The sequence below is a fragment of the Coenobita brevimanus genome, chromosome 116 (assembly GCF_032717465.1).
Source record: "Coenobita brevimanus isolate Jiangsu-jjx chromosome 116, ASM3271746v2, whole genome shotgun sequence".
Lineage (NCBI taxonomy): Eukaryota > Metazoa > Arthropoda > Malacostraca > Decapoda > Coenobitidae > Coenobita > Coenobita brevimanus.
In genome coordinates, this window is record NC_137069.1 from 13,962,387 (window position 1) to 13,989,355 (window position 26,969).

Below are 26,969 nucleotides of genomic sequence, written 5' to 3' on the forward strand. Positions count from 1 at the left end.
TTGTGCAAATTACAAATAATAGAAAAAATAATAATAATAAATAAAAGTAAGTAGTTATGCTGTTTCATTTAAGTATCTCAATATTTTTCAGTACCGGTAATTTCCAAAATTATGTCCAAATGGTTTGCGCTTGCGCTTTGCAACATTGCGCGAGCTAAATATTTGTCAGATTGCGCATTTGCGCTTGCGCAAGGTAGTGAACTGTGGATTGCACTTTGCGCTTGCGCAAGGTCCTTCTTCATTTGCGCTGCCCACCACTGATAATAATAATAATAATAATAATAATAATAATAATCCATCCGTCCATCCATCCATCATCCAATCCTACGTTGCCCCATAAGGAGCGTAGGAGCCCGGGGCTATGCAAGTTGGTTCTGACTTTTATGAGAGTGACCAGCCTCATTCATCCCTGTGTAGCATTACATGAACAATAAACCCTAACCATCCCTTGGATATAAACCTTCACCGGTTCAATCCGATTGGAGCTCTGTAATTACCCACTAAACCACCAGGCGCCAAAATTTGGTTATATGGTTACCACCCAGCGTAGTAAATGGTTTCCTGGTGTACAGGAAACAGTTTGGTTTGTCACTCAGTGTAGAGTCACCCACACGCCGAAGGAAGAGGAGAGAATGAAGAAAAGAAAGAAGAGGGAGTGTAAAGTCACCCTTAGGCAGAAGGACGAGAAAGGAATGAAGGAAAGAAAGACAGAGGAGGATGGAAGGAAAGAAGGATGGAGGAAAGGAAAGGGCAGACACCCGAGAGCAACACTACATCGAAGGGTGGATGGTGCGCGCCCCCACCTACCACAAAATAATAATAATAATAATAATAATAATAATAATAATGTTTACTAGAAAGAGGCAAGGTCGACCCTTATGAGACACGTATTAGTAAAGACTGAATTAGTGTTGTGTTTTGCCAGGTGTAAATTTCCTTCGAATTACAAACGTGGAAAATAATTGTGTGTGTGTGTGTGTGTGTGTGTGTGTGTGTGTGTGTGTGTGTGTGTGTGTGTGTTTTGGCTGTACACTCCCATATTTAGTTTCCAAAGACGGTTAAACTAGCCAGAGTTACTTAACACCTGGCGCCGAAGCAGGTGTGACTTCCGCCATAGCTAATTGCTCCATCGCTGCCGGGAACTATTGGTCCCGATTAGAGGGAAGTTGTCACTGTGAATCAGGAGGGTTGAACGGTACTTGGCATTTCCGGCTCTTGCGGTTAATGCTAGGGGAACACCTTGGTCTAATATCTACCTGTGAACCTGCCTAGTATGGTCGCACCTGATTAGTATAGCTACACTGATCACCTGGATGCAAAAGATTCTTCGCCACGGCTATACTGCAAGGAGGACACTTTCGTCTATAGAACTTTCGTCTAATATCGGACAGTGAATCTACCTATACCCATTTTACTCTAACTTGGCCTAAAATTCCTGCCTTTTTACCTTGAATGCTGAGTTATCAAATGGATTAACATTAAATTACGATGCTAGTCAGGAAGAAGTGCTGTGGAAAGGATTTAGGGCTCTGAACACCCACTAATCAAGGAACACACCAAAATTACTAACACCTGTCCACCCACTAATCAAGGAACAAACCAAAATTACTAACACCTGTCCACCCACTAATCAAGGAACACAGGAACACACCAAGCTGCTCCCACCTCCTTCCAGAATATCTTAGTTTCAGAAGCAAGACACTGGAGGGAATACGTCCTTCGTTCTTTCGTCTTACACTGTTTCTTAATCCTTGACCTCATTTAACCACCAGTACTTCCTCGCTTCTCTCTCTCTCTCTCTCTCTCTCTCTCTCTCTCTCTCAAATCATTATTTCTGCAGTTCATTCTCTCTCCTTGCAGTTCCCAGATCATTGTGTCTCTTGTTAACTGCAATACTATACCATTTTCACCTTAACTTGGCTCAGATTTTCAGCCTTTCAGCTTAACTTGGCCGAGATTTTCAGTTTTTTTACAGCTTATTTTACGTAGCTCAGCGGCAGAATAAAATAATACTTCAGCACTACATCCTTTCCACAGCACTTCTTCGTGACTAGCATCATATTCTAGTGTGAATCAAATGCTACAACTCAGCATTCAAGATGGGTGGATGGGCATTTTAGAACAGGTGGTAGTAGTAGTAGCAATAGTACTAGTACTAGTATTGCAAGAGATATAATGCTTGGAGAAGTAGTAGTAGTGGTAGTAGTATTGTTAGAGATATAATGCTTGAAGTAGTAGTAGTAGTATTGCTAGAGATATAATGCTTGAAGAAGTAGTAGTAGTAGTAGTATTGCTAGAGATATAATGCTTGAAGTAGTAGTATTGCTAGAGATATAATGCTTGGAGAAGTAGTAGTAGTAGCATTGTTAGAGATATAATCTTGGAGAAGTAGTAGTAGTAGTATTGCTAGAGATATAATGCTTGAAGTAGTAGTAGTATTGCTAGAGATATAATGCTTGAAGAGGTAGTAGTAGTAGTATTGCAAGAGGTATGATACTTGGAGAGACCTGGAAGCAAAGGAGTCAGAGTAAAATCAGAGTAAAGATAAGGTTGCTTTATTGATGTGAGGCTTTATATCCACGTTATTTATTGCATGGATCAAGCTGTTCTGTCTGTCTACCTATAGCCAGACGCCTTAATTCCGTATGCGGTGGCCATCAACAAACCGCCTCCATGTCGCCCTGTCCCCTGCCATTTCGCAGCCCTCCCCCCAGCTATTCTACATTCTTAATTCCTCTGCCTCTTATCCTGTATCATTCGTACATTAAGACTTATCTGTAATTTCCATCTCTTATCTGTTTCCCAGTCTGCTTCTGTCTCGTAAAGATTCGTATCTCTAAATTACTCCCTTTTATCAGTTTGCCTGTCTCCCACCCTTCACCTTGCCTTCTTAGTGTGTGTGTGTGTGTGTGTGTGTGTGTGTGTGTGTGTGTGTGTGTGTGTGTGTGTGTGTGTGTGTGTGTGTGTGTTCTGAAGGTGTAAAGGCGCTTCACTCCGCTAATTTCGTATTTTTAACTACCTCCGCCAGCGAAGTTAGAGGATGTTGTGTATTCACCTGCGTCTGTTTGTTTGTTTGTTTGTGTACAAGATATTTTAAGTAGTTGTCATCGGATTCCAATGGTATTTAGTGGATGGGTGGGCCGTGAATTAAATAGTCTATTAGATTTTAAGTTGGAACCGGATCCGAATGCAGGGAATCAAAAATTTTTCTGGCATTGGTGGAGGTATACGCTCTGTGAGTGCTTTCTCGTGTTATTCTCGCTCACTTCAGATGATTTTATTTAGATCAGGAAGGAATTTTTGAGCGGGAAGGTCAGATACAGCCTTCATTAGCCCCTTCACTATAAGAAATTATTCCTAACTATCATAGTTTCCTGGAAGTGATAATAGACTAGAACAACAACACTGTCTAGTACAGGGAAACAGTATTAATCGTTGCATCCCGAGGCTCATCTGAACGTGAACCCAGTGGACTGCAGACTTAACCTTCTACAGTCCACCATCCTCCATTTAGGTGGATAGGGAAGTAGTGGAGAGGCTTTGGTACACCCGGACAGCTCCACCATCCAGTAATATCGGTGCCACTACGTGAAGGCGTCCCATCCACAGCACCATGAATGAGATTTAAAAAAAAAAAAAGGTCAATACACCGACACCCTGGTCTTGAACAGCGGCCTTAAGTCTCCGCCCATTAATTTTTTTTTTTTTTTTTTTGTCTGATCGAAACTACACCACAAAATTTCTTGAAGTTTTAACTAAAGCTTCTCGTGGGTGTTTTTTTTTTTTTTTTTCCTGAAGCCTTAAGATGAGGTGGGGTTGTAATAGTGGGGAGGGGAGGGGAGGGGGAGAGGGAGAGGGGAGACGAGGGAAGGGGAGAGGGAGAGGGGAGACGAGGGAAGGGGATAGGAGGGAAAGGGGGAGAGAAGTGTTGGAGGACTGGGGAAGGGAGGGGAGGGAAGGGAGACGGGAAAGGGAAGCGAAGGTAAGAATGAGGGTGGAAAGGGGAGAGGAGAGTAAGGAGAAGAGAGGGGAGGGGAAGAAAGGATAATGGGGGAAGAGGGAAGGAAGAGAGAGGAGGGGAGGGAAAAGGAAGGGAAGTGGGGTCCCTGGATGAGATGAGGGGAGAAGGGGGGAGATGGAGAATTGACAGAGGGGAGTGGATGGATGAAGAAAAATTGGAGAAGAGGGGAGAGAGGGGAGAGGGAGGTTAATGGGTGGGGGAGGAAGAAAGAGGAGGAGGAAAGTGATTGGAATGGAGAGAGAGAGAGAGAGAGAGAGAGATTCATCGGAAAAGAGGGAGGGAGTAAAAAAGATGAGGCGGAGAGGGAGAGCAATGAGTGAAGGAAGAGGAGGAGAGGGAAAGACGAGAGAGAGAGAGAGAGAGAGAGAGAGAGAGAGAGAGGAGGAGGAGGAGGAAGAGGAGGAAAAAGGGTGGGAGGGAAAGGAGGATAGGAGAGGAGGGCGAGAAGAGGAAGAAGGAATGCGGGAGATGATTGGTGGTAAAGGAGAGGAAGAAGGAAGAGAGGAGGAGGAAGAGAGATAGGGGAGGAGAGAAAGGAGATAGCGAGGGAGGAGAGGGAATAGGGGGGATGGAGGAGGAGAAGGAGAGGGAGAGGAGGGTAGAGGAGAAAGAGGAAAGAGTAAGGGAATGGGAAGGGGGAGCAAGAGGAAGGGAGAGTGTGAAGAAAGGGAGATGTAGAGGGAATGGGATTTGAGGGAGGAGAAGTAAGGGAGAGAGAGGAGAGAGAGAGAGAGAGAGAGAGAGAGAGAGAGAGAGAGAGAGAGAGAAGAGGAGGAATGAGAGGAGGTTAGGAGGAGGGATGAAGGAGAGAGAGGAAAGGAGGGAGGAGAATTGAGGAAGAGGGACAGGGCAGAGAGAATGGAGGGAGAGATGGAGGAGAGGAAGAAGAAAGAGGAGGGAGGGGAAGGAAGGTGAAGAGCAAAGGAAAAGGGAAAAGAGAAGGAAGGAAAGAAGGGGAGGAGAGGAAGAGGGAAAGGGTAAGGAAGGAAAGAAACAAGGGGAGGAAAAGAGGAAAAAGGAAAGGGTAAGGAAGAAAAGGAGGGAGGGAAGGAAAAAAGGATAAAGTAAAAATCATGAAATCAAGAAGAAAAGGGAGAGGGTGAAGGAAGAGGGAAGGAAAGAAAGGAGGGGAGAGGAGAGGAAAGGAAAATGAGGAAAGAGGGAAAGGAGGGAGGGAGAGAGAAGAGAGAGAATGGGGGAAGGGAAGGGGGAAGGGGAAACTAATCAAAATATTAATATGAACACTCACTATGCTGAACACTTATCCATTGCAAAATTGGATGAAATCTGTTTAATCTTTTAGAGGGGTGGTGACAGACAGCAGACAGATTAAAAGAAACACAGCAAAACATAGAGATAGACAAGTACAGAGACAGGGAGAAAGAGAGAGACTAGCAGGACAGACAACAGACACAGAAACACACAGCACAGAGATAGGAAAATAACATGAAGACAGACAGACAGACAGACAGACAGACAGACAGAGATGCAAGCAGATAGACAACTGTGAAAACATAGCCTTCTCGACCTTCCGTCATCATTATTATTAGTCTGTTCTTCGCTGTCCTCCTTCTCCTCTTTATCCTCCTCTTCTTCTTCTTCCTCCTCCTCCTCCTCCTCATCATCATCATCATCATCATCATCATCATCACAGCTCAGCATACCATTTTGAACACACACACACACACACACACACACACACACACACACACACACACACACACACACACACACACACACTCGATTCCCACAACGCCCATTTCAGCAGTTACCTCAGCAAACAGGGGATGAGGCTATGGCACACCTAATGCCTGACTTGGCTCGTATCTTTGACGGGTAAAAATAATCTGCTTGTTTTTAATGCGTCAAAGACTCAGTTCTTACACCTATCAACCCGACAAAATCTCCCACTGGTATATCCACTAATGTTTAATAATATTCAGTTTAATCCTGCATCATCCTTGAACATGCTTGGGGTTTCATTTACTCGGGACTTATCTCGGAAAGATCATATTACATCTCTTGTAAAATCTGCTTCCAAGAGATTGGGTGTGCTAAGCCGACTCCGCTCTTTCTTTACCCCTGCACATTTGTTGACTCTATACAGAGGTTTTATCTGTCTCTGCGTGGAGTACAACTCTCATGTGTGGGGAGGCTCCCCACATACAGCTCTTCTCAGTAGGGTGGAGTCAAAGGCTTTTTGTCTCATTAACTCTCCCCCTCTTACTGACTCCCCTTAATCTCTGTCTCTTCGCCGCACTGTTGCATCTTTATCTGTTTTCTATCGCTACTTCAATGGCCACTGTTCCTCTGAACTGTCTGCATGCATTCCTCCACCTCTACGATGGGTGCATAGCACCCGTCTAGCAGCAAACTCTCACCCCTTTTCTGTCCAACTCTCTAATGCAAGAGTTAACCGTTACTTCTAGTCCTTCATTTATCCAACAAGTCAACTCTGGAACTGTCTCCCTTTGTCTGTATTTCCTGCTTCCTAAGATCTCCAGTCTTTCAAATGCAGTGTGTCCAGGCATCTCGAAATGAATGGATCTTGAATTTGGCTCTCTCTTGTATTTTGTTTTTCTCTTGGAAGGAACAGTTTTGCGGGCTCATTGCCTTTGGTTCCTTCTTCCTCACATAAAACACACACACACACACACACACACACACACACACACACACACACACACACACAAACTCTCATCACCCCACACTCACCGACACCATCCACTCACCTGCTTTAGTTTTGCTGATGTAATTATTTTCGCTGTCACCCAGCAGTCATGCAGCGACCGTAAACCCTGCCGCGGCACCATTAATTATTTGATAATGTGTGAACTGTCACGGGGTTTTAAAATAAATGCAATATTAAAGGATAATTCTCAATAAAAGAGCAGGGACAATGAATTGTCTTGCTAAATCAAGCAATGATTACTTTATGCCGGCTTGCTTCGCCAATTCTCTCAGAATGAGAATTTATAAACTTTTTCAACAGTACACAGCAGAGACTAATTACTCACAATTGCTGTTTATTAGTACTGTTAGCCTCTGGAGAAAGTGACTTCACCCCTGACAATAAATAACTAATACGATTAATAATATCAGGTTCTTGCTGATGCGTTAACTCCTAGAAGGCACAACGGATTTTAAGCTTAATACAACAAGACTGGCCCAAGTACCAGTTATGAATGGCAAAGCGTTTATGCAAGCTAGGAGCTAATAGAGAAATAAACTTAGTATGGAGAAATGAAACACGAGTTTACATTACATTAAGCTCGAGAAAAAGAGCTGTTAAATTTATTGATTACAAAGGAATAAATTTAACGTTACATTTCAAAGTGAAATCAAAATAAAGAGATCGCACTCACTCGCTCACTCAGAAGCTAACTTCTTAAACCTAGGAAAATACGAAAGGAAATACTGATCAATGTAGCATATCACCAAGGAAGGGTGGGAGCCTGGAGAACTGTAGTCTAGTGGAGTCTGGGTGCTAGAAGACCTCTCTCACTCTCACTACTGGAGCTCAGAACCACACTCCATTGCAACAGACAAAAGACTGCTTCAAATACGATGTGTGGGGTAGGATGCCCAGGCCAGTCAGAAGAAGGCGTGGCCAACGGTTGAGGCAAGCGGGGGCGAACAATATAGAAACAATAATATCACTCAGTAGAGCACTTAATGACGTGCATTAGAACGGTCACTTTTGAAACAGTGACGAATGTTTTGAAAAAAGTATACCATCGAAATGGAGAGAGAAACGGTTAACTGAACGATACACAGTGAGTTTTCCACTAATAGTTCATGGTTTCTCACAAAAGGAAAATGTCGCGAATTTGATTCATGACATTATGCCCCTTCAAAATGAAATTTTTTCCTTATGGGAAAAAATTTGTGGATATATATATATGTACACATCCTAACTCAGTCACACAAGATTCACACTGTGGTGTGTGTGCTATCCTGCTACAGGAAAAAATCACTATCGCCAATGAGCGTAAAAAACTCGTATTTATGTTAATAGAGGCAAGCTTGAGGGAAAAAACTCCGTGACGACGGTGAAAATCCTGTACTTAGGTCAAACTGAGCGAAAGTTCACTACATTTACACTGACAACTAATTGTTGTGTAGCGTGGTGTATGTGATACACGGTGTAGGTGTGACAGTTGTAGTGTAACTGTACCTACGTGTAAAATGATAGTAAATATTAATAATATGGTGACGACGAAGGCAGAGGAGAAGAGGCGGCAGCGTGCGGCAGACGATCAGCTGGCCTGCACAGCAAAACTGCTACACCCATCGCTGTACCTGCAAAATCAATTAAGGTGGAGCATCAAAAGTGTCAATGAGACAAAAACTCTTATTACATTACAATTTCTCTGCCTAGCAATCAGTACATGCTACGAAAGGTACGCTCTAGCTGAAAAATACGAGTGACAGCCTAAGCTTCGTACATTCGAGGTCACCATTAATTTATTAGGTACATTATTAACCAGGAAACGTAGTCCCTGGACGCCGTTGGTCTCGAGGACTCGTGTAGTTTACTGGTTAAACTTAACTCTACACTTATGATTAGTGTCGGCAAGTTGAGAATCCATATGCAAACTCGGGCTCGTGTGTCCTCAGACACAGCCTCAGACTGCACACGGGTCCTCAACCTCCCCCTTAACCTAGTGCCTATATTAATATCGGGGAGCTGAGAATCCTTGTGCAAACTCGGGCTCGTGTGTCCGCAGACACAGCCTCGGGTCGCCTCTGCGGGGTTCTCTCTCGAACTTCCCCCTTAACCTACAGTACTTATTAATATCGGGGAGCTGAGAATCCTTGTGCAAACTCGGGCTCGTGTGTCTGCAGACACAGCCTCGGACTGCACACGGGTCCTCAAACTTCCCCCCTTTAGCCTAGAGTACACATGTATATACAATATCGGGGCAGCTGAGAATCCTTACACAAACTCGGGCTCGTGTGTCCGCAGACACAGCCTCGGGTCGCCTCTGCGGGTTCTCAGACTTCCTGCTTAACTTATGGTACATATGTATGTACAGGCCCTGGACATGATGTGTCCTGTGGGGCCAATGGGCGAGACGTCAGGTCTGCACCCACTTCACCACTACCCTGTCTCTCAACTGACCCAGAGATTACGGGTGTGGTTTCAAATGGCACAGGAAGGACATGTCCCTGATTAGTGGTACTTTGACACTCACTGCAGGAACGCACAAAACTATCTATGTCTCGTCCCATCCCTGGCCAGAAAAAGTCAGCTCGGATACGGCCCTGGGTCTTCCTTTTGCCCATGTGACCTCCTGAGACTGAACAATGACCCCATTCTAACACTGCTTGGCGGTACTTGGTAGGAACGATAAACTGCAGTCGAACCTCGCCCTCAGGTGTTCGTGACTCACAGTAGAGCCGACCTTGTTTGCAAAGGAACTTGGCTCAACCTCCCCGTGAATACTTAATCACTCAACCCTTTTGTTTCTTTCGCACGGCAGCACGTGTTGGGTCAGAATGTTGTTCTTGAACAACAAGTTGGCTACACATCAGATCTTGCGGCAATTCAGTGGTCACTGGGGTGACACAATCTGGAATCTCAGTCATGGCTCGTGTTTCTGCAGCCGAAGTCTGAGTAGCATCATCTTCGGTGCAACTATCCTTGACACCGGGAATATTGCCTACGATTAGGTCCAATAAAGGTTCTGGCATGACAACTGCGAGTGTCGTACCAGTTAAAATGGAGATGCCACCTGGATACATGCCTCAGGGAACAATCTCGTTGATCCATCAATAAGGTTTGCATGGATCTGTCGACCTGTGTACTGCTCAGGCCGAAGTAGACTCTGCTTGATGAGCAACCTGAGGACCCGTTGTTTCTCAGGACCTTCACAGGGATGTCTCCCACAAACCCTGGCTGAACAAGGAAGGCACTGTCACCTGTGGGAGGGCCTGTGGAGGAAGCAGCTAGCCACTGATTAGGCTGCTGAATAAATGATGCGGCAAACATGGTGCCCTGTGAATTAGATACTTGAGGGATCGTACTCACTGCCTGTGGAAATGGAACATTGGCCATCTGTGGAGGGGTGTTCACTGTCGCTGTGGGACTAGAGAACTGTGGGGGAGTACCCGTACTGGTAGGGACGTGACCACCGTGCTGCTGCTGAGGAATGAAGGCTGCATTTACTTCCTGCCTCCTATTCACTTGAGCTGGTGGTGAAAAGGACAGTCCCGACGGTCGGTTGCGTGGCTGATACTGCTGCTGGTTAGGGTACTTGTTGTACCACTTCCACTCAGGTTTCTGAGTGTTTTGCCCCTGGTCCTTCCTCTGCGGTTTTGGACCTTGGCCATTATTCTGAGAACGGCCTTGTTGCTGGGGTTCAGTCTGAGACAGTTTCCCAGATTTATCAGGTTTTCTGTTCCAGGTATGCTGCTTGCGAGTTTGATACCCGTTTGCAGTGAAATATGCGTCAGCCTTTTCCACCATTTGGCTGGCATCTTTCACCTGGCAGATCTTAAGCTGTGCTATGAGCTCAGCAGGCCACGACTTTTCCAGCTGCATGCACAGCATAAGGTCAATTATCCCCTCTCATGTGGAAGGAGTTTCATCTTTCTCCATCCACTCATTTAAGTAAGCAGTGAGACGGTCAAGGAACTGAACAGCTGTCTCCTTGTCTTGGAGACGAGCTCGCATGAACTGAACTTTGGCGTCGTCTACTGTGAGACCATACGCCTTAATGAGTGCAGCTTTCATCACCTCATATGTGAGATTGTCTCCACGAATTCTGTGGAGAATATCGAGGGCAGGGCCCTCAAATAAACTAAGAAATTGGAGCCACTTAGCTGCCTCATCCAGTTGATACATGTCTGCCATGTCCTGAAAACGAGCTATGTATGGCTCGATTTGCTCGCCTTCCTTGTATGAAGGAAGCTTGATGCGTGGGGTCACCAGGACATGTGTAGGAAGAGCGCTAGTGGAGCTTGGACCAACTGCACCAGACGTGTCTGAAGCCAAGGAATCTCGCTTGAGCTTCAACATTTCAAATTCATGTTTTTCACGTGCTTCTCGTTCGGCACGTTCGTGTTCTCGTTCTCTGTCTCGTTGTTCACGCTCGTATTCGCGTTGTTCTCGCTCTTGTACTAGCTCGAGTTCGCGTTGTTTTTGCTTGTGTTCGCGTTGTTGTTGCTCTTGTTCTAACTCGAGTTCATGCTGTTTTTGTTCGTGTTCACGCTGTTCTCGTTCGTATTCGCGCTGTTCTCGCTCGTGTTCGCGTTGGATTCTACGCTCTTCACGAGCATCTTTCTCACATTCTTGCTCGTAATTAAACCGTGAGAGAACGTAGCTTTGAATTTTTTCTGGGTCAGTGAGGCCAATATCTTTAGCTTCCTGTACATAGACACTGGCTGCCATGATGTTAGCTCAATCTAAATAACTAGTGACTCAGTACTGACTGCGATTTTTTTTTTTTTCAGAAAGAAATGCCAATAATCAAAATTAAAGAATATAGGCACAGGTTAGTGGTGACCAGTTTTATATAAACTGGTAAGGAAAGAAAATTAAACAAACGACTGACTGTCAAAACTATTATGTAAATTAATAAAAATGAATCAATAATCACCAGTAAGGTAGTGCCTATAGACTTTAATGATAAATACCTAAGTATGAACGAGTGAGTATTATCTCGTGAATAGCTCCAGAGCTAGGAGTTAATATCCTGGAATGAGGTCGCCAATTGTCACGGGGTTTTAAAATAAATCCAGTATTAAAGGACAATTCTCAATAATACTGAAGAGCAGGGACAACGAATTGTCTTGCTAAATCAAGCAATGATTACTTTATGCCGGCTTGCTTCGCCGATTCTCTCAGAACGAGAATTTATAAACTTTCTCAACAGTACACAGCAGAGACTAATTACTCACAATTGCTGTTTATTAGTACTGTTAGCCTCTGGAGAAAGTGACTTCACCCCTGACAATAAATAACTAATACGATTAATAATATCAGGTTCTTGCTGATGCGTTAACTTCTAGAAGGCACAACGGATTTTAAGCTTAATACAACAAGACTGGCCCAAGTACCAGTTATGAATGGCAAAGCGTTTATGCAAGCTAGGAGCTAATAGAGAAATAAACTTAGTATGGAGAAATGAAACACGAGTTTACATTACATTAAGCTCGAGAAAAAGAGCTGTTAAATTTATTGATTACAAAGGAATAAATTTAACGTTACATTTCAAAGTGAAATCAAAATAAAGAGATCGCACTCACTCGCTCACTCAGAAGCTAACTTCTTAAACCTAGGAAAATACGAAAGGAAATACTGATCAATGTAGCATATCACCAAGGAAGGGTGGGAGCCTGGAGAACTGTAGTCTAGTGGAGTCTGGGTGCTAGAAGACGTCTCTCACTCTCACTACTGGAGCTCAGAACCACACTCCATCGCGACAGACAAAAGACTGCTTCAAATACAATGTGTGGGGTAGGATGCCCAGGCCAGCCAGAAGAAGGCGTGGCCAACAGTTGAGGCAAGCGGGGGCGAACAATATAGAAACAATAATATCGCTCACTAGAGCACTTAATGACGTGCATTAGAACGGTCACTTTTGAAACAGTGGCGAATGTTTTGAAAAAAATATACCATCAAAATGGAGAGAGAAACGGTTAACTGAACGATACACAGTGAGTTTTCCACTAATAGTTCGTGGTTTCTCACAAAAGGAAAATGTCGCGAATCTGATTCGTGACATGAACATAACTGGACAACTCGACAGCATTTCATTAATCTTCACCTACTCTCATTTTCAGTCTGGGATGAGCTTAGTGGAGTTCTTATATTCTTTTTGTTGTTTTTTCCCGGAGTTTGTCATTCTTTCACACTGATGCTGTAGGCCTGCCATTGCTTTTTCTACTGTCTCATGATTTATTGTTTATTTATTTATTTGTTTAGAGAGAGAGAGAGAGAGAGAGAGAGAGAGAGAGAGAGAGCGGACGGTCTTGGTGTAGGGTTGTTGTTGTTGTCGTTGTTGTTGGTGGTGGTGTTGGTGGTGTAGTTGTGGTTGTTTGTGGTTGTCGTTGTTTGTTACTGTTGAGTGGTGGTGATGGTGGTGGTGGTGGTGGTGGTGTGGCCCTAAGCCCCCTGTCCTCAGCAGCGATGGAGCACCTGGTCATGATGGAGGACAGACCTGGTAAGAAGGAAAGGAAGGACTCCCTCTCCTCTTCTCTCTCCTTCCCTCCTCTTCTCCTATTGTCCTACCTCCTTCCCCCCTCCTCTCTCTTTCCTATCCCTCCTCTCTCCTCCCTATCCCCTCCTCTCTCCTCCCTATCCCCTCCTCCCTCCTTCCTCCCCCTCCTCTCTCTTCCCTCTTAGTATGTACACAACAGCGTCTTGACCCTTGGTAGTGACCCCAGCTGTTTTTCTTGAAGAACTTAGATGTGAAGTAGGATATCTTACCGGTACGTCTTAGTCAGATCGGAAGACCGTTTGAGGTATTCACAGCACTCCTAAAGAATGCACGGACAGTGTATTTAAAAGCTTCCCAGACCGTAGAGTGAATAACAGATCCAAGAGTGAATAAACAGGCCCATGCACAGTGAATAAGGAAGTCTTTCTATCTGTCTATTGCCAGACGCCTTAATACCTTAAGGGGTGGCCACAAACAAATCGCCTCCATTTCACTGCCCTGCTCCCAGCTCACACACCCTTCTCTCATATACCTCTCCACTTCATCCCTCCATCCCATCCTTGGCCTCCCCCTCCGTCTCCTCCCCTCCACTTAACTCACATACACTCCTCGTTAGTCTCTCGTTAGGAAGTCATGCACAGTTCTTCAAAACCCTAGAATCACAGCATGAATAAACAGGCCTCCAAAACCAGAAAGTGAATAAGCAGACCATATATAGTGAATAAAACAATCATGCACAGTTAGCATATATATAAATCTTCAGAATCACAGAATTAAAGCTACGAAAAAAAGAAGATAACAAAAATATGGCCACCTGATTTAGAAGCTTACAAACCCAGACTAACATCCTAGCCTCCAGAACCAAACAGTGGATGAATAAGCATTGAAAAGTGAATAACAAATGTAGAGCGCATTAAGAACACTCCACAGCCAGTAAGTGCATGAGCAAGCAGTGAACAGTGAATAACAGAGCAGTGTACAGTAAATTAAGAACACTCCACGGCCAGTAAATGCGTGAACAAGCAGTGAACAGTGAATAACAGAGGAGTGTACAGTGAAATAAGAATACTTCGTAGGCAGATAGTGCATGAACAAGATCTGCAAAGAGAGTGGCGTGGTTGGTTGAGGTCTGAGGGGACAGTGAGGGTGAGAGTGGAACCGACTGGGTGACTGAAAGGGATTTGCTGGTAGGAAGGCAATGGAAGGGCAGTACTGACGAGATGGAGAGGGAGAGGTGAGGAGAGAAGAGAAGAGAGGTGAGGGGAGGGGGGAATATGGGAGAGGTGAGAGGAAGGAATACGGGAGAGGAGAGGAGAGTGTACCCCCTCCACAATATGTCTACCCCCGATGTATATATGTCCCCCCCCAATGCATACATGCCCCCACTAAACTTGCTAGGTCAGCACACTTTCCCACGCCTGAAGACGGCGTTATTGCATCAGTTGATAGCAGACAGCCGAGACGGGCAGACTATTTTACTGTGAGCTTGTAATAAACTCCTTATCTAGCTGTTTGTACACGGAGTTTCTCTCACCAAAGTATTGCAAGTTACATTTGGTAGCAGCGGTGTTTCGAACCATCAGATTCTGACCGCCTCCTTGGATTTTTAGTGATACAACGAGATACACGACGTCTCGCATCTGCCAGCTTCGCCCCTCCTCCATGCCTCTAGTGGTGTACTACCTGGCTGTGCTTTTCGAGTGTATCATTTTTCTCACCAGTGCTCACCTCTCAAACAACTGCACCCATACGCCTTGTTCCTGACCACACGTGTCACCGTCGCCGACCTACGCACCTGTTGCACCTGTTCCCAGCACCTGTTCCGAACTCATCATAACTTCTGCCCCCACGGTGCCACTTATCACTGTCTGCCCACTGCCTGCCCACCAGCATTCTCTGCATTTGCAACTCAACAGCTCTACACCTGCCTTGCACCCACATCTGCCCTCACCACCCACCACCGGCCTCTGCCGTCGCCCGCATCTGGTCTGCATTACGGAGCCTCCTAGGACCGCCACTCCCCGCCGGTGATTCATCGCGGCGTCTCTTCTCCTCTCCACCCAGCTGTCTCTACCCCGCTGCCCCGCCTCGCCCCGCCCAGCCCCGCCCCACCCCGCCCCGCCCAGCCCAGCCCCACCCCGCCCCGCCCCGCCCCGCCCCGCCCCAGCCCAGCTACGCCCAGCCACCCCTGCACGTCATCCATCTCAACACTCCCATCTCTACTGTGTAACTATAGTATATCTTTCCTTTCTATAGAGATTATCCTCGATTTTCTCTACAGATTGGTTATTGTAAATATTCCATCTCATTTTCATAACCCCGATTTCATCTTCACCTACGTTATTTATACTCCATCTCATCCTTCGCATTTTATTTAAACCATCCATGCCCGCACCTTCATTCATTTTCACACCTAGTGTATTCCATTCTCTCATTGTTATTTATACATTTCCACCTACGTATCCATCTTCATCCTTTCATCTTCCATTGCCGCATTAAATGTCATACTTTCCACGTCAACCGCTTACCACCAGCCCTCTCGACCCGGAAACATCACCTGCTCATACCCCGTCTGCCGACTCTAACACAATCACTCATTTACGAAGTGGCAAAGAGTACCACCGCCCTGTACCTGAGACTCCCGTTTCACTTCCCGCAGAATCACTTACTACCCGTCCTACCCTCGTAAATCCAGATACCTCCTCCTCTACTCCTGCCTCTACACTCCCTTCTTCTTCCTCTACTCCTTCCCCTGTCGTTCCCTCTCCTGCCTCCCTTCATACCCCGTCTTGCTCTCCCTTAACTGCCACTACCTTCTCTCTCTCCCACACCTCTCCTGCCGCCACTTCTACACTTGCAGCCATGGCCAACCCTCCACAGTCTATCTATCTTGACGATGCCAATCGTCCCAAATTTACCGGCCAGGACCCAACTTGGTCTGTCTATGATTTCCTCAGAGAAGTCGACACAGAAATACACAATAGACAAATAACCGAGGAATCACTCAAAGTAGCTTACCTCCTCGGTCGTTTGCACCACTGTAAATCAGACATCGGATCCGTGCAGGACATGTCGATAGCATTCATACCTTTGCTAATTTTCGTACGGAACTCATCAGCCTTTGTTGCCAGCATTCAAATACCGCGTCTCTCATGGGATTCATTAATCTCTTAAACCAACTAGATGAGGACTTGCGCGTCCCAGCACAATATGCCAAGCTCCGAGAAGCTGCCGCCGCCATGAAAGCAACTAGTAGCGAGATGCTCCAATTACTGGTAGGCATGAAATGGTTAGAAGACAAGAATGGCGTTCCAATGCTTTCACTCACCAACTTTGCTGACTTAATTGGTTACCTCAGATTCCTTCACTGGCTTACTCCTAAACAGCGAGAGCTAGCCTTGGAAATCGGTTTCAATCCAGGAGATAAAATTATTCAGGTCACTAAAGCCATTCATGAAAGAACAGGTTCGAACTACACGCGTCAGGGCACCACCCAACCCTTGGCCTCCTCAGTCTGTCACACCTCCACTACCCCAGACCAATCTCGCTCCCGTCCCACCACACGCGGCAGACCTGCCACACATTGCTCTCCTACCGCAGGTCGTGATTAATCTAGCACCCGACGGAACAGACAATCTTCGATTCTTTGCTGGTACTGTGGTCATCCTGGACATCGAGCATCCAGTTGCGACTGTACACACAGACGTCCTCACTCCCAAACCAGACAGCGTATGCCTTCCCGCTCACGTCGTCCACATTGCAAATACCACAAATCAAGCATGACTCACACCACTGAGGAATGTCGTTACCTCAACCGCCAACAGTCGGGGGAAGCGCCGCGCCCGTATCGGACCAATATCACGTAGAACCAAACACCCAACTCCCCATCCGCCATGTAGGTCCCATAACATCCTCGGGTTTAGTCATTCTCGGCAGCAGTCATGACATACCAACATCATTCTTCTTGGACACAGGATCTATAGTAAATCTCATCTCCGAAAATTCCTTACAAATTATTCATCGACATCACAACCACGTCAGTTTCGTAGAACCACCAGACATTCGCCTATGTGGTGTCAACGGCTCAGAGTTTAAGGTTAATGGAAGAGTCACCCTTGAAGTCAAACTGCACAGAGATTTGCCCCCTATCCCCATTGAATTTCATGTCACTAATGACTTGCAGTATCCCGCAGATGCCCTTATTGGTTTCTCCACCATGGCACAACACTCCATTGCATTAGTACCTGCTTGTGGTAGTATAGACATTTCTGGATTCCCGGTTTACACTGTTGAATGTCCCCGTCCTGTTCTTACGATCAAATCAGTCCTTCAATTACCTCTGTCCCTATCACTACCAAAAAGTCCAACCCAGCCCAAACCACCACTATCATCATCTGAGAATACAGAGATGATTCCTTTACTGACTGCGAGCAAGGACATAAATTCCTCAGTGTCTCCTGATACATCATCTCAGCCCTTGAACATGGCTCTTACATCCTTTCCCAACAACACTATCGCTGACTCAGACATGTCTCAGTTACCTACCTCACAGTCTGAATGATCTTCTCCAACACGCAGAGACGAAACGTGCAGTAACGAATATGTGCACAATTTTGTTACCGCATGAGTTCACCAAAGTCTCTGTTTGTGTTGCCAGTGCGAAAGAAGGAGTGGATGTACTAACCCTACCTGAGACGTGTTGTGTGAATGGCTTGACTTATGAGTCAGCGTGGTGTACAGTCTTAGAGGACAGTTTATGCTACCTGTACTTGCTTAATGTCACAAATGCTCCACTAAAACTTAAAAGTGGTGTAAAGATTGGAGACTTCCTAGTATACCCAGCGGCCGTAAAGGTGTGCCAGGATTCCTCAGTTCCTACTATTCAGACTGATGATACGCCAATTGGTGTATGTACTATTAACTCTACGGGATCTGCGCCGACATATTCACCTGATATGCTCTCACATCTCACTTGCACAGATTTCCCAGAAAATACGCCTCAACTCCTCGACCTTCTGACCTCGTACAGAAACGTGGTTGCCTTACCCGGTGAACCGATGGGTAGAACAGACCTTGTCAAACATACGATTGAACTACTACCAGGAACTCAGCCGATTTACATACCAGCGTATCGATTTCCTCACAGCCAGAGAAAGCAGACAGATCAAATGGTACAGAACATGTTAGACCAGGACATTATTGAACCCTCCGTCAGTCCATGGAATAGCCCACTTTTCTTAGTACCAAAGAAGGACGGCAACTTTAGACCAGTAGTCGACTATCGTAAGGTCAATTCTGTCACCGTTCCAGACCGTTTCCCGTTATCTGTCCTCACTGATTTGCTAGAATCCCTTGGTGACAATAACGTAGTCTTTTCATCTTTAGACCTCCTCAGCGGGTACTGGCAGGTCGAAATGGAAGAGTCCTCTCGCCCAGTTACAGCCTTTAGCACCCCTTCCGGACATTTTCAGTTTGAGACTCCCTTTTGGTCTGAGAAATGCTCCTTCCGTGTTCATGTGACTTATCCATTCAGTCTTCAGCGGTATGCTGGGACACTCTCTTTTTGCTTACCTAGATGATATCATTGTTGTGAGTAAATCCATCCCTGATCATTTTACCAAACTCCAGCAAGTCTTTGAACGCCTCCAGCTCGCAGGCCTGAAAATAAATCTCAGTAAATGTGACTTCCTGCGAAAGAAAATCAAATTCCTAGGCCATGTCGTAGATGCACAAGGCATTCATACTAATGAGGATAAAACTAAGGCGATCATTACCTTCCCAGAACCTACCACTACCGAAGCTGTACGAAGTTTCCTGGGCCTCAGTGGCTATTATCGTCGCTTCATCCGGAATTATGCGAAGATCGCCGCTCCTCTGACCCACTTACTCAAGCAGAATGTGCCCTTTGTTTGGACTAACGACCAACACAGGCTTTCCAAAAGCTAAAGACAGCTCTTGTAAATGCCCCTGTTCTAGCGTTCCCTGATTATACCACACCCTTCCTTCTCTGCACAGACGCCTCGGGCACTGGACTTGGTGCCGTTTTGATGCAACTCGATGAAGCATCAAGGAAGCGCGTAATAGCGTATGCTAGTCGCACCCTTACAACCGCTGAACGTAACTGCAGTGTCACAGATCTCGAAGCGCTAGCAGTAATCTGGTCCTTGAAACATTTCAGAGATATAGTCTATGGTTATCCAGTGCATATCCAAACAGACCACCTTCCACTATGTGATTTGTTCAAGAACCGCAACCTAACAGGTAGGTTAGCTAGATGGTCTGTCATCATCCAGGACTTTAATCCCACTTTTCAATATGCACCAGGCAAGTTGAATTTAGTCGCAGACGCACTCTCACGTCACGTAGCAGCAGCTATAACATCACTGCAGCCTGAAGTAACTGAAAACACTACCCTAACGTCAGAAGTTGTTCGAAACTTTCAGCGCCAAGACCCCATGTGGTCCAAAGTCATTTATTTCCTAGAATCTGGCGATGCCTCGACCTTACCTACTCTGCCAGTATCACTAGATGAGTTCATGCTAGATGATGATCTCTTGTACAGGAAAACACTGCTAACAGGCAAAGATATGCCCAATCGCAAAGTATGCCAACTTGTTGTCCCCACTGCCCTGATACCAAAGGTTCTTCATATTGTTCATAATACTCCTCAAGCTTCCCATCCAGGTAAAGACCGATGCTTGCGCCAAGCACGTCTCAAATACTGTTGGCCAACCATGCGCCGCGATATCAATACCCACTGTGACTCTTGCCTCTCCTGCCACCGCCACAAAGGATCAACTGGCTTACCAGCACCTCTCTTACAATACCCAATCCCATCACGACCATGGGAAACTGTCTCAATCGATCTCTTAAAACTACCTCTCACAGAATCTGGTGCTGAGTACTTGTTCGTAGCGGTCGACCACTTCTCCCGCTACTGTGTCCTCGTTCCCCTCTCCGACAAGACCGCGAAGAGCGTTGCACATGCACTTGTAGATCACGTAATTTGCCCGTTCAGTACCCCTCATACCATTCTTACTGACAACGGTACAGAGTTCAACAATAGCCTTCTCGATGAGATCTGTCGCCACTTTCATATCAGTAAGTGCAATGTCGTGCCTAACCATCCGGCTTCCAATGGCCTTGTCGAACGCCACAACCGAAAAATCTTAGAGTGCCTCAGACATCTTGGCTCCCATAGTTCGTCCTGGGATGACTGGATTCCCCAGGTGGCATCCTCCATCAATAGTTCCATCAATGCATCCATTGCTGAATCTCCCTTCTTCGTCCTCTTTGGTTTTGACAAGGACCTCCCATACTCTCTCTTATCCTCAAAGCCAGAACCCATCTACAACATGGATGATTATGTTAAACTAAAATTGGCCAACTTCCAGACAATCCACCAGTATGTCCAATCCACTTTGGCTTCCTCTCAGGAGGACATGCTGCAGCGCCAACATAAGTCCGCCTCTCCTATCACTATCAATGTAGGCGATCTTGTCTTTGCTCATTCCCATACAAGTTCCTCTAAGTTGGATGACAAATTTACAGGGCCCCACCGCGTCCTCACTCAACAAGGCAACAAATTTCACCTCCAGGACCTGTCCACTAGGGACACCAGATGGGTCCACGTCGATGACTTAAAGCGAGCACCCCGTGGCCTCGTGTTGGAAGAGTCACTTCCACAACCTCCTGCCCCCTCTTCCCCTCCTCCCATCCCTCAGTCTACCTTGTCTCTACCTATCCCTCAGTCTCCTTCCTCTCCACCTCCACCTGCTCATTCATCAATCAATCAATATCGGTCCAAACTGCGCTCTGCCCATCAACCTCTTCACGACTTCCCCATTAACTCTACCCTGATTTTCTAGGTACGATGTTAGCGATCTCCCTGCTGGCAGTGCTGACCCTCCTGGGGTCTGGGTCAGGTCAGGACGATGGTGGAGTACGTCCCGGGGCCTTGGTCGGCTCGGGAGGCGAGGCAATGCTTATCAAAGACGTAGTCTCTTTGCGCTACGATGTTGCGCCCCTGGCCGACGTAGCCATTGCCCTACCTGCCTACGCGCACCAGCTCTGCGGAATCAGGAACCATCTCACGGCCCTCATGGGGACACACAACCCGAATGAGTATCTCTATAACCTTTTCCTCCCACTCTCCTGGCAATTGCAATACGTAAGTAACAGATTCACTGAGCTCAATGACACATTTTTCATTCAGACACCCGTGGGTCGTTCTCGTGTGAAACGAGGTCTCTTCAACTTCAGCGGTGAGATTCTGAGTGGCTTGTTTGGCGTTGCTACAGCCCGTGACATTTCTGGCTTCAAATCTGATCTCACTCATTTAGCTTCAGCCCTAGAATCACAACGCCGAGTCATTAAAATCCAACACACTATGTTACAGAAGCTCAGAACCCAACTCAATGAAGTCACGTCCACTCTAAACAATTTCACCTATATCTTACAACGCCACCTTTCAGATCTCAACGTTATCTCTCAGTTCTTCTACCTCAAACTCAACATGGATAATCTCCAACTAGCCATTGACTCTCTCTTGTCTCAAGTCTCTGCCTTGGTTCGTATCCTGGTCGATGCTATCAATGGACGTGTCACTGCCGACTTAGTACCTGTCTCAGCTCTCCGTTCTGTCCTGGAATGGGCTCACTCCACCTTCGGTCTCTCCCCAGTCTTCCCTTACTCCTCCCTTGAATATTATTATCCTGTTCTCGAAGCCACTCTTCTCACTACATACGTCGTCGTCCATATTCCTCTCCGTTCTGCCATAACCTTTAACCTTTTCCACATCATTCCTTTCCCTTTCCGCCTCAACAACTCCTTGTTACAGGTATCTGTTCCTTCAGAATATTTCCTCCTCTCCCATGATCATCTTTCCGTTGCCTTCCTTTCTTCCACAGACCTCCAGCAATGGTCCTCCCTTACTCCGACCTCTCGTCTCTGTGCTGCCCACCTTTTCGCTATCTTCCCTAGCAGTGCTACACCCTGTGAGTCTGCTTTAGTTCGCAACCATTCCATCTACTCGGCCTGTTCTTTTGTCCCAGCTCCTGACCTCCCGGTCCACCATGCTCACCTCAACCATGTCCAGTACTTCATCTTTGCTGTTCCCATCTCTGTCACAATCATGTGTCCTGGTTCTTCCGTTCGCTTCGTCCCCGCTAGTGGTCTCTACAAAGCACCTGACTATTGTACCGTCAAATCAGAGTCCGTCATCACTTACGCCACTCGCTGTCACCAAGCTGTTCGTAAACACTCCTATGACATCTTTCAACCACTCGACATACCTTCCGCCCTACCATCTGCCAACATTAACATCACCTCCCCTAACTTGCGCATGCTCACCTTCCTCAATGACAGTGATTTCATTATGGATCAATTTTCTCTGGCCTTCAGCCGATCATGGGTTCATCCAACAGTTGTGTTTCCCCCTGTGGTTATCGCTTTCATAGGTTTTCTACTCATCATCTGTGCAGTGCATTGTTGTGTCAGAAAAATGGAATGTCGACTCCAGGAAATCAGAGTCGCTACAGGCATAGTACGCCCTACACACGACATAGAAACTCCCAGTACTTAGTGCCCTCACATTCAGTGACTATCATTGCCATCTAACAATTAACCGAACTGTGAGCAGCACTCTGCCTACTAGAAAATGATGGTATTTCTTTCATGCATTACTGAGTGACAGTGTATCCTACAGAAAATACAAAAAAAAAAAAAAAACATGAAGGAAGAACAACAATAGAACTCTCATATCTACTCCTTGTTTATCATGTATCAAACTATTATTGTATAATTCCCATTATGTCTTATTCCTTGTATATCTTATATGTATATATCCTTCTAATTCCCTCCCCTCAACATGGCCATGTCTCCCCTACTGCCCCTGTATCATACTTATCCCTTGTACAAACCTCCCGGTCCTGCCTTACTACTATAATCAAACACCATTTAACACCCGGTGTCAGGAGACACCGTCTCAGCTACCCGGGGGAGTAGTGTACCCCCTCCACAATATGTCTACCCCCGATGTATATATGTCCCACCCCCAATGCATACATGCCCCCACTAAACTTGGTAGGTCAGCACACTTTCCCACGCCTGAAGACGGCGTTATTGCATCAGTTGATAGCAGACAGCCGAGACGGGCAGACTATTTTACTGTGAGCTTGTAATAAACTCCTTATCTAGCTGTTTGTACACGGAGTTTCTACCACCAAAGTATTTGCAAGTTACAAGAGGAAATAGCAGAGGAGAAAAAGAAGAAGAGAAAATGTGAGAGGAGAGGAGAGGAAATGGGAGAGGAGAGGATGGGGTGAAAGGAGGGAATGTATGAGAGGAGAGAAGGAGGAAGGTGAGAAAATAGGACAGGAGAGGGAGAAAAAGATGAAGAACGGAGGGAATATAGGAGAGGAGATAAGGTGGGAGAAGAGGAAGGAGTAAGAAAGGATAGAAAATAGAAGACGAGAGGAAGGAGACGTGAAGTGTGTAAATATATATGAAAAATAATGGGAGAAAAGAGGAGACAGTAAAAGAGAGGAACGGATAAGAAAAGATGAATGAAAGTATGAAGAGATGGAGGGAATGGAAGGGAAGAGAAGGAAAGGAAAAGAGAGGAAAGCATAGGAAGGGAAGGGAAGGAAAAGGGAGGGAGGGGAAGTGAGGGGAAGGAAAGGTAAGAAAGGAAATTGAGAAGTACAGTGAAAGGAAGTGAAAGGAAAGGAAAGAGATAATTGCGAAGAGAAAGGTAGGGAAGGGAAATGAAAGGAATAAGAAGGAAGAGAAGGGAAAAGAAAAAGGATATGAAAGAGAAGTGAAGAGGGGGTGTAAGGAAGGCAGGTGAAAGGAAGGAAGGGGTACGGAAAGGAATGGTAGGGATATGATTTAGGTGACTGGAGGGCAGTGGAGATGGGGGGAGAGGGAGACCGAGGATGAGATGAAGGGATGAGGTGAGGAGGGTCGCGAGGGAGGGGTGGGTGTGAGTTGGGGAGAGAACAGTCTGATGGAATAGGAGAGGGTGACGTGGAGACGATTCGTTTGTGGCCACCCCTTTCGGGATTGAGGCGTCTGGTTATAAGTAGATAGATAGACAGATAGATAGATAGGCAGAAAGATAGATAGATAGATATAGCTATTTCCAAAGCCTCAGTTATTTCCCCTTTTCTAGGGAAGCAGTTGACATAACAAAAATGTAACTAGCTTGACCTGTGGCCTTAACTACTGACCTTAAATTGTTTGGTAGTTAGAAGACAGAGGTAGATAGATAGATAGATAGATGGAGAGAGAGAGAGAGAGAGAGAGAGAGAGAGAGAGAGAGAGAGAGAGAGAGAGAGCTGTAATTCAAAGTTTCGACAATATCCACTTTATCCAACAAGCAGCAGCCAAACAGTTGTAACTTTCTTAACCTTTGCTAAATAAAATTGTCTAAGAAGAAGAAGAAAAAGAAGAAGTGGAAGTGAAAAAGGAAGAGGAAGAGGAGGAGCAGGAAGAAGAGGAAGGAAAAGAGGGAGAAGAAAAGGAAGAGGAGGAGGGGGAGGAGGAAGAAGATGAAGAGGAAGAGGATGAAGAAGAAAATTCAGTAACTCAGCGATAATCTCTTTTCCAGGCAGAAAACTCTGAATCTAAAGCATGAAAAAAAAGAAAAAGAAAAAATGAGCAAGTTAAAAATTTGACAACTATAACCAGTGATCTTGAAGGTAAAAATAAATAAATAACACCAGTTCCATCTCCACACGAAGTAAATCATTATCATCATCATCATCATCATCACCATCATCATCATCATCATCGTCATCATCATCCTATTTGTCGCCTGAACTGCGTGCCTTAGGTATAATATTTTTCAGCGCATCTCCCGTCTTTAGTACATGAAGCATTATCTCTTCTCCTTCTTATTCTCCTTCTCTTTCTTCTCCACCTCTTCTTCCTCCTCCTCCTCCTTCTTCTTCACACCTACTTTCAGACTTACAACACTTAACCACTTTTTTTTTTTGGGGGGGGGAGGGACATTATCTGATCCAACCAATATTTCCCAAAACTCAGTTAATTTTATTTCCCCAGCACACAACTCCTTGGTAATAGAATGTATGATAACCAACATCTCTGAAAAAAATGTCTGATGACCTCAAGAATAAGCGAGATGATGATGATGATGATAAAGAAGCAGATGATGATGATATGATGATGATGATGATGGTGGTGGTGGTGGTGGTGGTGGTGGTGATGGTGGTGGTATGTGAAGAAGAAGAAGAAGTAGTAATGGAAGAAGAAGAAGAAGAAATAGAACAAGAAGAACAAGAAAAATAAAAGAAGAATAAGATGATGATGAAGAAGAAAAAGTAGAAGAAACAGAAGTGGAAGAGGAAGAAAAGGAAGGGGAAGAGCAGGAGTAGGAGGAGAAGGAGAAGGAAGAAGATGACTGAATATAGTTGTACGATAATAGCAAGGAGAAAAAATGAGAGAGAAAAGACTTAACCCCCAAACTGAGCAATATTACTTTTTCTGCCGTACAACACAACACACCCTCGCCACACGGTCCACATGCCCACCAATAAAGAAATGACCTGGCTGACCATTCACCTTTGGCTCCCGTCTTGTCTTCCTATTTTTACACGTGTTGTCGATAGGTTGCCACTTTGTTTTATTTGTGTGTGTGTGTGTGTGTGTGTGTGTGTGTTTACTCAGCATCATTAAATCCTCGTTACTCTCTCTCTCTCTCTCTCTCTCTCTCTCTCTCTCTCTCTCTCATAACGCAGAAATTATCACCTCATACTCACTCTACGCTACCCGACCCGTGATTTCGTTACCCGATAAGGCTTGGAATATTATGGACTCCCTTAACGATTATATTTCTTTTATGTGTCTGACTCTGGGCATAGGTTTTGGAGTCCGTTCCCTGAGGCCCAGCTGTCCTCCCAGGTACTATACACCTCCATATATCACCACTTCGGCTCTAACACCCTCCGTCCATACTGAATACTGGAAATATGCCTGGTAGTGGGAATGAAGAATCTGCAAGACGTTATAGGAGTTAAGGGGTTGTGAGATGAAGGAGTGAAGGTGCTATAAAGAGAAATGGAGATACATGGAGACATAGATTTGTAGGCAGATAAAATAAGAGAGAGACAAATAGATTAGAGTGAATGAATTAATGAATGAATTAAAAATGAATGAATGAAAGAATAAATTGATTAATAAATACAAATGAATATATATATATATATATATATATATATATATACAGTATATATATATATATATATATATATATATATAGTGTATATATATAAAACCTAATGACTGAACTGGAAAACATTAGTTGGGATATTGTAGGTTTGAGTGAGATCCACAGAAAAGAAGAAAAAGTAATTCAGCTCGAATACAGCAAACACCTATTTTACTACAGAGGAAGGGAAAATGAAAGAGTTAGTGGTGTAGGATTTCTGATTAACAGAAATCTTGCAGACAACATCGTTAAATTCAGCAGTGTATCTGACAGAGCAGCATTTGTTGTCACTGGACTGTGCAAAAAATATACCATGAAGACCAACGTCTCAAAGCCCAGATGAAAAATTAGAAACATTCTATGATGACATCTCCCAGATTATGGAAAAAGAAAAGACAACATATACTGTACTCATGGGAGACTTCAATGCGAAAGTTGGGAAGTCGCAGAAGGGAGAAGCATGTATGGGAAAATTTGGAGTGGGAGAAAGGAATGAAAGAGGAGAAATGCTGGTAAATTTTGCTGAAATGTTTAACATGAGAATAATGAA